This window comes from Schistocerca americana, chromosome 10 (genome assembly GCF_021461395.2).
Source record: "Schistocerca americana isolate TAMUIC-IGC-003095 chromosome 10, iqSchAmer2.1, whole genome shotgun sequence".
NCBI classification, from domain to species: domain Eukaryota; kingdom Metazoa; phylum Arthropoda; class Insecta; order Orthoptera; family Acrididae; genus Schistocerca; species Schistocerca americana.
In genome coordinates, this window is record NC_060128.1 from 155,141,875 (window position 1) to 155,157,929 (window position 16,055).

General features: G+C 42.1%; 1 long non-coding RNA gene across 2 annotated transcripts in view; it reads left to right on the top strand.

The window, feature by feature from the left end:
* Positions 1-101: 101 nt before the first annotated feature.
* Positions 102-16,055, top strand: part of LOC124552623 — a 38,086-nt gene continuing 22,132 nt past the window's right edge. For both annotated transcript variants that reach the window (XR_006967944.1, XR_006967943.1), the window contains exon 1: positions 102-562. This is a non-coding gene — a long non-coding RNA (uncharacterized LOC124552623). The remainder of the gene's footprint in view (positions 563-16,055) is intronic.

Sequence of the window (16,055 nt, forward strand, 5' to 3'; positions counted from 1 at the left end):
GACGTATATCTTATCTTTGTATTATTTTCGTGTCAGAATCGCACGCTAAATGGCTATGAAGTGGTTTTCAGTAAGATAACATAAAAGTTTCTGGGAATATTAATTTCCTATTTTTATAATTAATTTGAAATAAATAAAACTTCCGGAGTTTGATGTGACGTAGCAGCAGGAAAAGTGGCGAATTGAATGGTTAAAAGTGTACTGGCAACCAAACAACAGCAAAATAATCTACTCTATGCTGATTACCATAGACCTTACGCTGATAACCACTGATTTAATGGCTTCAGCTAGTTCAGTAGCATGAGGTATGAGTTATTTGTGAAGCAAGAATTTGTGCGAAACAATGCTGGTGAATAAACTCTCATCTGTGCACATCCGCTAGCAAAAGGAAGGCATTTTCATTAAATTGCATCTATAAGATGTTTCTCAAGCGAAAGAAGCATGCAAAATAGCATATTCCAGCCCTGCTGTTCGTTAGATTCGTTTTTGAGACATGAATTATTCTAACGCTAATGAACAACTGCACGCTACCTAACCGAGGCATCACTTTTAAAATTTGAAGGTACACGTTTTTGTTTTTATACCGTCCTCTATTTATGTAAGATTACTCTACTTGTAGTGTAGTATTTAGAAGCTAACTCATTTGATACTTTTATGGATGATTTTTGTTTTCTTGATGAACAGTGAAACTTTCAATTAAATTTCGAGTTTACTACGTCCTTGCTAAGAGTATGTGTGAAACGTATCTCAGAACGTTCAAGATTTTCGTATAAAGTACAACGAAAAATTTGCAGAAAATAACCTCCCTTCTCCCCCCCAGTCCTTTAGTATTCCCCTCCTCTGCCTACCCCACTCCCTGTCGCGTCTGCCCCCCACCCCTCTTATGGGTCCTCATCCTCCTTCAGCTCCTTTCCCGGCTCCCCCCTTCGCTTTTACTCTCCTTTCCCCCCTTTTTTGTTTTCCCCTCTTCTGTCCAGTTTCCCCCCACCTGCTCTCGACTGTGGTGTCACATTTGCCAACTTTTTAGTGCAGTGTTCCAGTGACTATTCAGTGTTGTTTGTCTTTCTCGTGTTGCGAACAGAAACCATGCTGTCGCTAGGTGTGAATTTTATGTCCTTTGCGAACAGAATCCAGACTGTCGCCGTGTTTTTTAACTGTCTATTGTTTTCCCTGTCTGCTTCGTATGTATTTTTCTTAGCATCATCATCCCTCTGTTGTTGTTTTAAGTTCCACGATTTCTTTTCGCCTTGTTATCTCTAAGTCTCCGATTTTATCGCCTGTTTTTTATTATTTGTTCTCTTGATCTTTGTCACAAAATCTGTCGGCTGAAGAGCGGCATACTAAGCTGCTGCCAGCCTGCCCCCTTCGGGGGGGAATTGAAATTCAATAAATGAAAAAAAAAAGAATTGCAGAAAATATTTGTGTCAACGTACGTCTTGTGGGATTTCATACTTCCATCATCCTTCAACCATACAATAATTTAACGGATGTCTGGTTTGTGCTGATTTACACGAAAGGTTTTTTATAGTGCGATATGAAACGGTGTTACACACACACGGGGTCTAGTGCAGCAGGGGATACAACCCGTCGGCTTTGAACAATGACGTCATTCCTTAGTCATAGATCATAAAGACTTCACTTCCAGGCATAGATAATAAAGCAGTTCTGTGTTCTAATAAGCACTATCATTAAAATAATTGAATGTAAATCTAAAAGCTTTTGCTGTTATGTTCCAGTTTCGTTTCTTTACTGATTGCTTGATGAAGTAGGATCAGTTTATTCTATCTCGTGAGATTTTTTTTTTTAAAAAGCCAAAAAACTCTTATTACGTACTGAAGGGAGCTAGAACACTAAGATATTGACAAGATATTGCGGATCAGTTTATTCTATCTCGTGAGATTTTTTTTTAAAAAGCCAAAAAACACTTATTAGGTACTGAAGGGAGCTGCTTAATAAAGTAGGATCAGTTTATTCTATCTCGTGAGATTTTTTTTTTAAAGTCAAAAAACACTTATTATGTACTGAAGGGAGCTAGAACATTAAGAACAATCGCTTCTCGGCTTTTGACAAGATATTGCTTAATAAAGTAGGATCAGTTTATTCCATCTCGTGAGATTTTTTTTTTTTTAAGTCAAAAAACACTTATGCTTTTAACAAGATCAATGTTTATCTCTCTCGCATTCCTTTGTTTCTCAACATTCTCCTCAGCTCTTTCATCTCTGTAATACATGCTCTCTGGCGACTTGTGACGTCATTGTTCAAAGCCGACGGGTTGTATCCCCTGCTGCACTAGTCCCCACACACGCACAGAAACACCGGAGTTTGGAACGTCACTTTAAATACGCCATCTTGAAGATGGTGACAAGTGAAGTTATTCATAGGGATAAGCTCAGTAGTATGCTCCAGGCGAAAGTCCTTCTCTCAAATATCTACAGGAGTTAACACGACTGCGCATCTTTTAACCGAAGGATAGTGACGCTGACAAAGAAAAATGGGAACTACATATGTCAGGTACGGACATGGGTATCTCGTAGACACAGTTTGGAGACGTCCAGTACGCTAGTAAGAGCAAGATAACAGGAGAGATACTGAGAAATAATTAATTTCAAATATGCCGAGTACGAAAGTCATTTTCGAATGTAAAATCAGTTTTAATTATTTTTGAGGCACCTGTCCGGCTCTATACAAAACCGAGGAGACGTACGTGAGATGCCAAGCCAGTTCACGGTATTTTATTAGAAGTATTCATTGAGATATATGGCAACTGGAGGCACTACAAGCACTGCAACATACGTGTTGTATTCTGAAGAGTACAAGTTCAAAATTTTTATGTTATGTGCTTGGGTGCTAACTACTACACACCAAAGGTACAGCAGAAAGTTTTTTTTTTTTCATCAGTTCGGCTTTGTTTTTATTTTTAGATTAGAGTTAGCCAAGATTCTGATAGGTGACAAGTTCCGTAAATATAATATTGCCTTTACAGATATGATATTAATCTTGTAACCAAATATTGTAGTATTGTGTAGAGCAGTCATTATTTAGTGATGTGTAAATACAAACACAGCAGTATTTAAGTAGGATTGTCATTAGCTTCAAAAGTAACTTTAATTCCCCAAGGGCGCAAGTGAATTTTGTTCTGATGACTGTTATCTGTAAAGACAACGTGGTACCATGTACAATTTTGTTTATGTTGAGTCTTCATGACTTGGATATAAAATCAAAGATAGCTACACAGCAGCTGAACCATACATTTTCGACAAATTGCCAGCAACCATTAAAGACCTGGTTTCAGATAAAGCACAGTTTAAACAGAGCTTCAAAGACGTTTTGGTAAGAACTCCTTCTACTCCATAAGTGAATATCTTATCAGGGACTGTTAGGCTATCTTAAGTAAAAACGTTTGTTAGATTTCAGTTTTGATAGCACTTGGTCACAATAGTCAAGATAATGTATTTTGTGTATGATAAATTTATTAAAGGTGCATAACGGTATTTCATTCGGATAATGTATTAATTCTGTAAATATTAGCAGTGCCAGTTTAATGTATTCATATATCTTGACAATCTCCAAACAAATGATCGAGGAAGTGAGTAATACATTCAGATGTTCTGTTTTTTATGTTATACTCCCCGACATGTTCCATTCCCGCGAGAATTATCCTATTTTTGGGTCAATGAACGAAAACTGAATCTAATCTAATCTTAAATCTAAATCAATCTGCATTAAACGGGTTAAAAATGTATGACCGATGCTGCCCTTCCTCCTATTTTGAATAAATTTTCCACACTCATGTTCAGAAAAAACAGAACACCTTGAATGACTAGAGATATGACGTTCATATTCACAGTAAATGAATATTAGTATGTTCAGCAGAAATTATTAGCATTTGAACCACGTCGGCCCGCGACTCTCGAAAGTCGATTGTGCGGAGAAATGAGCTGGCAGTGTCTAGAATGCTAATTAGCGAGTTGTAAAATGGGATCGAAGCTTTCTTCGAAAACCATTTTTGAATGATCAGGTGTAGTTTTGAACCTTTATTGAGACTAATAGGCACATCTCTTCAGAAAAAATATTCGCTAATGCGGGATGCTATTGCTGCTTCTCTAAAGTTGCAAGTTACCTTAGGGATCTTGCTTCAGGCAATTCATTTGCCTTACTGCAATATACTTATTATAGGTTGTATGAAAAAAAGTTAAACCCCATGCATAGAAATAGAAACAACTGCATTTAAGGTGTCTTACTTAAAATAAGGATTCTAAATTTGCAACAACCTGCCTCATACGGTATCGCATTACACTGTGCAAATTTGGATGACTGCTGCTGAACATTACAATGCTTTTATGGTGCACCAGAACTGTTGATGCATATAAATTCACACATACAGGATACTGTTGTAACAAGCAGCATTTAAATTTGCATAAATAGTACGTACCTCTGTAATTCTTTTAACAAGGAAGAGGCCACGTGCCTAGTATATATTACCTTAAAATATCTGCTACTTTAACATATTGAAATTATCAAAGAAAATGGTTAAATGATTTTTTGTAACGTTTGCTTATGTGACCCATACTATACTATACACTTTCATCACTTTGTGGTACATTTTCCCTCGTTTCGTTTACAGTATCTCTTATTGCTTCTGCCTACATATTTCTGTCTTTATAAGGTTGGTTGGTTGGTTTGTGGGATTAAAGGGACCAGACTGCTACGGTCATCGGTCCCTGTCTTTATAAGTACCACGAGCATAGTGAATGCATTATTGTGGCCAAGATAGATACGAAGCCCACACCTACTACAGTAGTACAAGTTTATATGCCAACTAGCTCTGCAGATGACGAAGAAATTGAAGAAATGTATGATGAAATAAAAGAAATTATTCAGATAGTGAAGGGAGACGAAAATTTAATAGTCATGGATGACTGGAATTCGAGTGTAGGAAAAGGGAGAGAAGGAAACGTAGTAGGTGAATATGGATTGGGGCTAAGAAATGAAAGAGGAAGCCGCCTGGTAGAATTTTGCACAGAGCACAACATAATCATAGCTAACACTTGGTTTAAGAATCATGAAAGAAGGTTGTATACATGGAAGAACCCTGGAGATACTAAAAGGTATCAGATAGATTATATAATGGTAAGACAGAGATTTAGGAACCAGGTTTTAAATTGTAAGACATTTCCAGGGGCAGATGTGGACTCCGACCACAATCTATTGGTTATGACCTGTAGATTAAAACTGAAGAAACTGCAAAAAGGTGGGAAGTTAAGGAGATGGGACCTGGATAAACTGACTAAACCAGAGGTTGTACAGAGTTTCAGGGAGAGCATAAGGGAACAATTGACAGGAATGGGGGAAAGAAATACAGTAGAAGAAGAATGGGTAGCTTTGAGGGATGAAGTAGTGAAGATAGCAGAGGATCAAGTAAGTAAAAAGACGAGGGCTGGTAGAAATCCGTGGGTAACAGAAGAAATATTGAATTTAATTGATGAAAGGAGAAAATATAAAAATGCAGTAAATGAAGCAGGCAAAAAGGAATACAAACGTCTCAAAAATGAGATCGACAGCAAGTGCAAAATGGCTAAGCAGGGATGGCTAGAGGACAAATGTAAGGATGTAGAGGCTTATCTCACTAGGGGTAAGATAGATACTGCCTACAGGAAAATTAAAGAGACCTTTGGAGATAAGAGAATGACTTGTATGAATATCAAGAGCTCAGATGGAAACCCAGTTCTAAGCAAAGAAGGAAAAGCAGAAAGGCGGAAGGAGTATGTAGAGGGTCTATACAAGGGGGATGTACTTGAGGACAATATTATGGAAATGGAAGAGGATGTAGATGCAGATGAAATGGGAGATACGATACTGCGTGAAGAGTTTAACAGAGCACTGAAAGACCTGAGTCAAAACAAGGCCCCGGGAGTAGACAACATTCCATTAGAACTACTGACGGCCTTGGGAGAGCCAGTCCTGACAAAACTCTACCATCTGGTGATCAAGATGTATGAGACAGGTGAAATACCCTCAGACTTCAAGAAGAATATAGTAATTCCAATCCCAAAGAAAGCAGGTGTTGACAGATGTGAAAATTACTGAACAATCAGTTTAATAAGCCACAGCTGCAAAATACTAACACGAATTCTTTACAGACGAATGGAAAAACTAGTAGAAGCCGACCTCGGGGAAGATCAGTTTGGATTCTGTAGAAACACTGGAGCACGTGAGGCAATACTGACTTATCTTAGAAGAAAGATTAAGGAAAGGCAAACCTACGTTTCTAGCATTTGTAGACTTAGAGAAAGCTTTTGACAATGTTGACTGGAATACTCCTTCAAATTCTAAAGGTGGCAGGGGTAAAATATAGGGAGCGAAAGGCTATTTCCAATTTGTACAGAAACCAGAAGGCAGTTATAAGAGTCGAGGGACATGAAAGGAAAGCAGTGGTTGGGAAGGGAGTAAGACAGGGTTGTAGCCTCTTCCCAATGTTATTCAATCTGTACATTGAGCAAGCTGTAAAGGAAACAAAAGAAAAATTCGGAGTAGCTATTAAAATCCATGGAGAAGAAATAAAAACCTTAAGGTTCGCCAATGACATTGTAATTCTGTCAGAGACAGCAAAGGACTTGGAAGATCAGTTGAATGGAATGGACAGTGTCTTGAAAGGAGGATATAAGATGAACATCAACAAAAGCAAAACGAGGATAATGGAATGTAGTCGAATTAAGTTGGGTGATGCTGAGGGAATTAGATTAGGAAATGAGACACTTTAAGTAGTAAAGGAGTTTTGTTATTTGGGGAGCAAAATAACTGATGATGGTCGAAGTAGAGAGGATATAAAATGTAGGCTGGCAATGGCAAGGAAAGCGTTTCTGAAGAAGAGAAATTTGTTAACATCGAGTATAGATTTAAGTGTCAGGAAGTCGTTTCTGAAAGTATTTGTATGGAGTGTAGCCATGTATGGAAGTGAAACATGGACGATAAATAGTTTGGACAAGAAGAGAATAGAAGCTTTCGAAATGTGGTGCTACAGAAGAATGCTGAAAATTAGATGGGTATATCACATAACTAATGAAGAAGTATTGAATAGGATTGGGGAGAAGAGAAGTTTGTATCACAACTTGACCAGAAGAAGGGATCGGTTGGTAGGACATGTTCTGAGGCATCAAGGGATCACCAATTTAGTATTGGAGGGCAGCGTGGAAGGTAAAAATCGTAGAGGAAGACCAAGAGATGAATACACTAAGCAGATTCAGAAGGATGTAGGTTGAGGTAGGTACTGGGAGATGAAGAGGCTTGCACAGGATAGAGTAGCATGGAGAGCTGGATCAAACCAGTCTCAGGACTGAAGACCACAACAACAAGTACCACGATTTATGATCCACGGACACGGTCACACGGATGTTGTTTGTAGAGTTCCAGAACTTGCACAGTATACTGCAACAGCCACTTTTTTTGTCACTGCCATTGCATTTCAGATCTCAGCAACAAATTAAAATTTGCTTGATGTCAGTCAACTCTCGAACGGTCAAAAACAGACTATGGCATTTGGCAAGAAGGACCATTTGGCGACGACAATTAAAAAGTAGTGGGGGAATCAAAAGTACACAACTAAATAGAACAGTCTTCAATTTTCATTTCTACGTGCGTCAGTTGCGACAACGTGCGGTTTTCGATCTTTACACGTACATCTTTATGTGTGCAAGTCGAAGTGTGCCAAAAATACGTACCCATGTTAGATGAAAATCATTGTTGCTACTTTATTATATTTGCAAAAGTCTTCCTTCTAAAATTATTCAGCTTATTCACAAAAAAGGAGTTAATAACGATTAACTGTGCCAACAGTTATCATTGACCCATAATAACAACAAGGTGAAGCTGCTTTCAACATCAATTTCAATGTATTCCGGATCGATTAGGGAACACTCAAGAGCGACTCTCTTAAAGTGTTAAAGTCATTAAATGTTAATTTTGGAAAAAAAATGTTTCGCATTCGTCGCTTATGAATCTCAAAAGTTTCTTTCCTGTCACCAACAGTAATGACATAGCACAGTTATTTGCCGACAGTGACGTCGCAGGGTTGACTGCTAAAAATAAAAATACACTCATCTACTGTTTTTCATTTTTTTCATATGGACAATAAGAGCTGTTAATAAAGGCCGACTCGCTTTTCGCACAACGGAACACATCACGTCGCGTTAAAAATTTCCACAATTCATTTCAAATGGCGGTGTTCACACAGGCTGTCAGTGGCATGGAATGAGACGAACCGTTACTTATTGTCAAGTTTCTCAGGGAAAAATTTTTAATGTTGACGTTGGTGGAGGGGGGGGAGGACTGTTTCGTCATCTTCTAACAACTTAAGTTAATCTAAACTGACAGAAAAAATCACAACACCGAGAAGGAGTTGTGCAACATAATCGAAAGCCGGTAGGAGCGTTTCTACATCTGTAAGATGATGTCTATTCAAATTTCGCGCCAGTCCGAAAAGAGTGGCGCTAGTAGCGCCACTGCAAGATTGCTAATCAGATTTGCTTTAAGTACACGCTGTAATGGCCGTAAGCGTTAGTTACTGTTGAGACTGGACAAGATGAGTTGATGTTAGTCAAGAATGCCTTTAAGGCGACAAAGACGCCATTATCAACACCTCACGTAGTTTGAACGAGATCGTGTAATAGGGATAAGAGAAGCTGGTTTCTTCTGCGATACTGCTGAATGCCTGACACTGTACATGATTGCTGGCATGGGAATGTATGGTCTCAAGAAGACCAGGCTCCGGATGGGCCACGTGAGGCTACTGACAGGGGAACCTCCCCATCGCACCCCCCTCAGATTTAGTTATAATTTGGCACAGTGGATAGGCCTTGAAAAACTGAACACAGATCAATCGAGAAAACAGGAAGAAGTTGTGTGGAACTACGAAAAAAATAAACAAAATATACAAACTGAGTAGTCCATGCGTAAGATAGGCAACATCAAGGAGAATGTGAGCTCAGGAGCGCCGTGGTCCCGTTGTTACCGTGAGCAGCTGCGGAACGAGAGGTCCTTGGTTCAAGTCGTCTCTCGAGTGAAAAGTTTAATTTTTTATTTTCAGACAATTATCAAAGTTCAGGCACTCACACATAATCAACTTCGCTCTCTAAAATTCCAGGACATGTTCAGATTTGATTGGACATATGCAGGATTTGACGGTCTACACACGGAAAAATTTGAAAACGTTAAAAACATATGTTTTGACAGAGTACAGGGAAAACTGTGCGACCTAGAAACTGTTGCATTCATTTGTTGCAGTTTATGTGACAAACTCTTATGTTTTCATCACTTTTTTGGGAGTGATTATCACATCCACAAGAAAACCTAAATCGGGCAAGGTAGAAGAATCTTTTCACCCATTCGCCAAGTGTACAAGTTAGGTGGGTCGACAACATATTCCTGTCATGTGACGCACGTGCCGTCAACAGTGTCGTATAGAATATATCAGACGTGTTTTCCTGTGGAGGAATCGGTTGACCTATGACCTTGTGATCAAATGTTTTCGGTTCCCATTGGAGAGGCACGTCCTTTCGTCTACTAATCGCACGGTTTTGCGGTGCGGTCGTAAAACACAGACACCAAACTTATTACAGTGAACAGAGACGTCAATGAACGAACGGACAGATCATAACGTTCCGAAAATAAAGAAAGAAAACTTTTCACTCGAGGAAAGACTTGAACCAAGGACCTCTCGTTCCGCAGCTGCTCACGCTAACCACGGGACCACGGCGCTCCTCAGCTCACAGTATCCTTGATGTTGCCTATCTTACGCATGGACTGCTCAGTTTGTATATTTTGCTTATTTTTTTCTTAGTTCCACACAACTTCTTACTGTTTTCTCGATGGATCTGTGTTCAGTTTTTCAAGGCTTATCCACTGTGCCAGCTTATAACTAAATCTGAGGGGGGTGCGATGGGGAGGTTCCCTTGTGAGAGGGAAGACCACCGTTTTCGGTGTATGGCTCCGGCACATCGTACTGCATCTGCAGCAGCAATTTGAGCAGATGTTGGCACGACAGTCGACACAAGAAACGGCTACAAACTTCAAGGACAGCTTCGTACCAGACACCTTGTAGCATGCATTCCACTTCAAACTGTTGCCGTTAGCGACTTCAGTGGTGTCGAGCAAGAACTCATTGGAGAGCAGGGTGGAGGTCTGTTGTGTTTTCTGATAAAAGCTGGTTCTGCCTCGGTGCCAAGCTGTGTGGTGGTAAGAAAGATGCCGGTTGAGGGTCTGCAACCAACTTCTGTGCATACTAAACAAAATAGTTCAAAAGGCTCTGAGCACTATGGGACTTAACTTCTGAAGTCATCAGTCCCCTATAACTTAGAACTACTTAAACCTAACTAACCTAAGGACATCACACACATCCATGCCCGAGGCAGGATTCGAACCTGCGACCGTAGTGGTTGCGCAGTGCCAGACTGTAGCGCCTAGAACCGCTCGGCCACCCCGGCCGGCCATACTAAACACGCTGGAGCTACATCTAAAGTTATGGTATGGGGTGAGATCGTCAGCAGGAGCACTCTCGTGGTTATCCCTCGCACCCTGACTGAAAATTTGTATGTTAGTCTGGTTACTCGACCTGCTGTACTGCCATTCACGGACAGGTTACAAGGGTGTGATTTCCAAAAGGATAACGCTGGGACACATATCGCTATTGTAACCCAGCATTCTCTACAGAGCGTCGACATGTTGCCTTGGTTTATTGGTCACTAGATCTGTCTCCATTCGATCACATAATTGTACATCATCCGATGACAACTCCAGCATCATCCACAACCAGTATTAATCGTCTGTATTGACCGACCAAATGCAGCATGCATGGAACTCCATCCCACAAACTGATATGCGGCACCTGTACAGCACAATGCATGCACGCTTACATGCTTCCATTCAAATTTCTGATGGTTACATCAGTTATTAATGTAACAGCAATTCACATTTGCTGTGGCTTATCTCGTGCGTATATTAATCGGTGGTCTTACAACATTAATCACTTAAATATGCTGCCTAGACAAATGTGTTCCCAGAATTTCATTACCCTGCATTAATTATTTTTTTGTGTAGCGATTTTTTCCCGTCAATATATTTTCTCCCCAGTTGCTGTAGTTATAGTAGTCAATTTTGTGTTTTTGTGTTTTCGTAATTATTCCTGTATTATTTTGCTTTGTTCTCGTGACACATTACAAATGTTCCGTTATGGCTTGAATAGTCTTTCCATTGAGTCCAGAACGCCCATTGAGTCCAGAGTCTGCCAGGTAGTTTCCATTAAGTGTTCTTCCATTGACGAGGACAGATATCTGAAAGCTAAATACACTCCTGGAAATGGAAAAAAGAACACATTGACACCGGTGTGTCAGACCCACCATACTTGCTCCGGACACTGCGAGAGGGCTGTACAAGCAATGATCACACGCACGGCACAGCGGACACACCAGGAACCGCGGTGTTGGCCGTCGAATGGCGCTAGCTGCGCAGCATTTGTGCACCGCCGCCGTCAGTGTCAGCCAGTTTGCCGTGGCATACGGAGCTCCATCGCAGTCTTTAACACTGGTAGCATGCCGCGACAGCGTGGACGTGAACCGTATGTGCAGTTGACGGACTTTGAGCGAGGGCGTATAGTGGGCATGCGGGAGGCCGGGTGGACGTACCGCCGAATTGCTCAACACGTGGGGCGTGAGGTCTCCACAGTACATCGATGTTGTCGCCAGTGGTCGGCGGAAGGTGCACGTGCCCGTCGACCTGGGACCGGACCGCAGCGACGCACGGATGCACGCCAAGACCGTAGGATCCTACGCAGTGCCGTAGGGGACCGCACCGCCACTTCCCAGCAAATTAGGGACACTGTTGCTCCTGGGGTATCGGCGAGGACCATTCGCAACCGTCTCCATGAAGCTGGGCTACGGTCCCGCACACCGTTAGGCCGTCTTCCGCTCACGCCCCAACATCGTGCAGCCCGCCTCCAGTGGTGTCGCGACAGGCGTGATTGGAGGGACGAATGGAGACGTGTCGTCTTCAGCGATGAGAGTCGCTTCTGCCTTGGTGCCGATGATGGTCGTATGCGTGTTTGGCGCCGTGCAGGTGAGCGCCACAATCAGGACTGCATACGACCGAGGCACACAGGGCCAACACCCGGCATCATGGTGTGGGGAACGATCTCCTACACTGGCCGTACACCACTGGTGATCGTCGAGGGGACACTGAATAGTGCACGGTACATCCAAACCGTCATAGAACCCATCGTTCTACCATTCCTAGATCGGCAAGGGAACTTGCTGTTCCAACAGGACAATGCACGTCCGCATGTATCCCGTGCCACCCAACGTGCTCTAGAAGGTGTAAGTCAACTACCCTGGTCAGCAAGATCTCCGGATCTGTCCCCCATTGAGCATGTTTGGGACTGGATGAAGCGTCGTCTCACGCGGTCTGCACGTCCAGCACGAACGCTGGTCCAACTGAGGCGCCAGGTGGAAATGGCATGGCAAGCCGTTCCACAGGACTACATCCAGCATCTCTACGATCGTCTCCATGGGAGAATAGCAGCCTGCATTGCTGTGAAAGGTGGATATACACTGTACTAGTGCCGACATTGTGCATGCTCTGTTGCCTGTGTCTATGTGCCTGTGGTTCTGTCAGTGTGATCATGTGATGTATCTGATCCCAGGAATGTGTCAATAAAGTTTCCCCTTCCTGGGACAATGAATTCACGGTGTTCTTATTTCAATTTCCAGGAGTGTATGATTTAGGGTTTACAATAACATAACACAGCTGATGCTTATCCTTGTTAGAAATAAAAACATAAATTGATGAAGCAATTCTATTAAATAACTTTGTATTATATAAAAAAGTCAGCTCCATTGAAGGAAAAAATACAGTTGTTTATGACATTCTTTCTAACACAGGAAGAAAATAAAGGATAATATAAGCAGGCTCCATGTTTCCATTTACTAATATTGATTTGATGTGTTTGTATGAGGTCTGTTCAAAAAATTCCGTAACTTTGTTCACAAAATTTTTCTGCTATTATCTTTTACTTATTGTACATGGTCTCCTTCGACATACTCTCCTCCACAACTGATACACCGCTCCCAACGCCGTTTCCATTTGTGGAAGCAGTCTTGATACGCCTCCTGCTGGATCGCGTGAAGTGCCGTCTGCAGATTTTCTTTATCTCGTTAATCGTTGCAAATCTTTATCCTTTCGATGGGATTGTCAACTTTGGAAATAAAAAGATGTTCGCAGGGCTCATGTTAGGAAAGTGTGAAGAATGGGGCGCACACTGATTTCTTTTTTTGTGCAATAGTAACACACCAACAGGAATGAACGTGGGGGTGTATTATCGTAATGCAAGAACCATGAATTGTCTCGCCACATTTCACGCCGTTTCATTCTCACATTCTCTTGCAGGCGTCGCAACACGTCCAAATAGTACCATCGATTAACAGTTAGTCCAGGTTGGACAAATTCATGATGAACTAACGCTTCAAAGTCAAAGAAAACTATCACCATGGCTTTGACATTTGACCTGACCGGGCGAGCGTGTTTTGGTCTTGGTGAACCTTTCCCAACTCATTGTGAAGATTGAACGTTTGTCTCAAATCACAACTGTAGACCTACGTCTCGTCACCACTTATGATTCTCAATGTACCTTAGAAGGACTAAGAAGCGGAGGAGTGATGTATGTGACCATGGACAATTATGATCGTTAAATAATATCGTAGAGTGTGGACTTCGTGGATATGTGAAACAAGGAGAACGGTGCATGTAGAAAAATAAAAGAAAGTATTGATGATATAGTTAACACTTATCGAAGCACCGGGATTTACTATCAGAATCGCAGCAGTTCAGAAAACTGTCTTAATAGGGGTCGTCGGCCTTCATTTTATCCACTAGACGGAGTTAAAATAGTTTCTACTTCAACAGCAATTATAACAAACTCTCTGAAACAGTGTAACTGTATTCCGAAAGAGGCAACGTTTAAGATTTTCGTTAATGTAAAATCGCGTGCTACCTCTGAAATACAAATGGCACAATTTTGGATGGTAGGAAATAATGGCGACCATTTACAGCCGGTATTATGCTTTCTGTTTGCATTTTCGTGCGTTTCTGTCAATACTTCATTTCGATCATCCATATCGTCGGTACCGACGTTTCCTTGAACAGGTCACGATTGCTACCTTTCTGTACGCTTAACATTAATGAAATTTATGTTCATTTCCTCTTCGGTTTAATCTACATTTAGTATACTGCAGAGAAAAGGAAAAAGGTATACTCGTGACACCAATACATTTTGTGCTGCGTATTCGATTACGATATTTTTAAAAATAATACCGGTATGATTATCCTAACTTAACTGCGATGATGTTTTTTGACAAACGGGACAAAGAACAACTCTGTGTTGCCTCAGCGTGAATAACAATGGGACGACTCTCTTACTCATTGGTTCCGTTGCTAGGTTTCTGCACATACGTCGCGTCTTTTCAACTGTTTCGCTAGGTGGTGTTGGAAGCGACATTGCTAGCGAGGTCTGACGTTTAGCGAAGCGGGGAGTACTATGGCAGGAGTCTCGCGAGAGGTTGCACTCAGTAGACGCCTTCGGCTGGAAGGCGGGGCTGATGAGCGGATCATGGACACGTTCAGACTCCAGCAGCTGCAGCTAGAAGCTGCGAACAGCCTGTGCAGGCGTGTAGACGCACTGCTGGAGAAACTGGACACAGCTACAGAGACGCTGATACGCTGTTGTGGAGTGGAGCGCTCCGGAATGCGTCCCCAGCTGGAACATAAGCTGGATCAGGATAAGCGGCTGGAGAAAGAGCAGTGTCAGCTCCTGCAGAGGCGAGGCCAGGATGGTTATTCTGAGGTGGTGGGCGAGATATACGAGCAGATGGAGGAGGAGCTGTATCAGAAACTCCTAATCAAGCTAGAAAAGGACGAGAAAGAGGAGAAACAGCCCGAGGACGAGCCGCAGCAGCCTCTGCAGACAGAACAGCAGCAGCAGACGGCAGAGGCACCTGGCCAGCAGCAGCTGGAGCAGGAGGAGGAGCAGCGACGACAGCTGCATCTGCAGCAGCTGGAGGAAACGCTGGAGAGAGATCAGGAGCTGTGGTGGTATACCGACCCGCCTGCGACCGAGTCGCGGTGGCGCATCGCCGCGGTCTGCCTGTGTGGCGTTTCTCTGCTAGTTTGCGGGCTCCTTCCGTGTCTGTGGTCCGTTGTTGGGGATTTGCAGCTGATTCACCACAGCCCACCGCCGATCTGAGAAAGTGTGCCGACAGCGTGTCTTTGTGTACGGGTCTGGCGTTATCGTGCTTTTGACAGACATTAGCTGGAGTACTCCTCCTGTTATAGGAGTCTGAGAAACTCGCCACCCAAATCTACAGTTCTCTGCCGTCTTACAGAATACAGTGCTAATCTCAGTATTTGTTTAGCAAGTAAGATAATCATTTGGACAGAACATGGCTGCAGTACTCCTCCTGTTATAGGAGTCTGAGAAACTCGCCACCCAAATCTACAGTGCTCTGCCGTCTTACAGAATACAGTGCTAATCTCAGTAGTTGTTTAGCAAGTAAAATAATCATTTGGACAGAATCTGGCTGCAGTGTTACTCCTGCTTCAGGAGTCTGGTGTGTCTGCTCACATGAATGGAAGCGTAGGGAAGTGCCAGATAATACAGTGTTGATCTCATTTATTGTGCAACAAGTAATATCCTGTTTTGGACAGAATACTCGTGGAATACTCTTCATTACTAATGTGCCTAAGGATGCCTACAGTGAATGGTACGCATACAATATACAGTTCTTATATCATTACTGGTTTAATATATAATTATCTTAATTTGGACAGAGTATTGTTACAGTACATCTTCTGTTTTAGGTGTCTGAGGCTGATTTCTCGCAAAACCCACAGTGTATTATAATGATTGTGGCATACCTCATTAATTGAATAACAAGTAATTTCTCGATTTGGGAAGAACATCGCTGCAGTTTTACTGCTGTTTCTGGGGCGCGAGGATGGCTGCAGAGCTACAATGC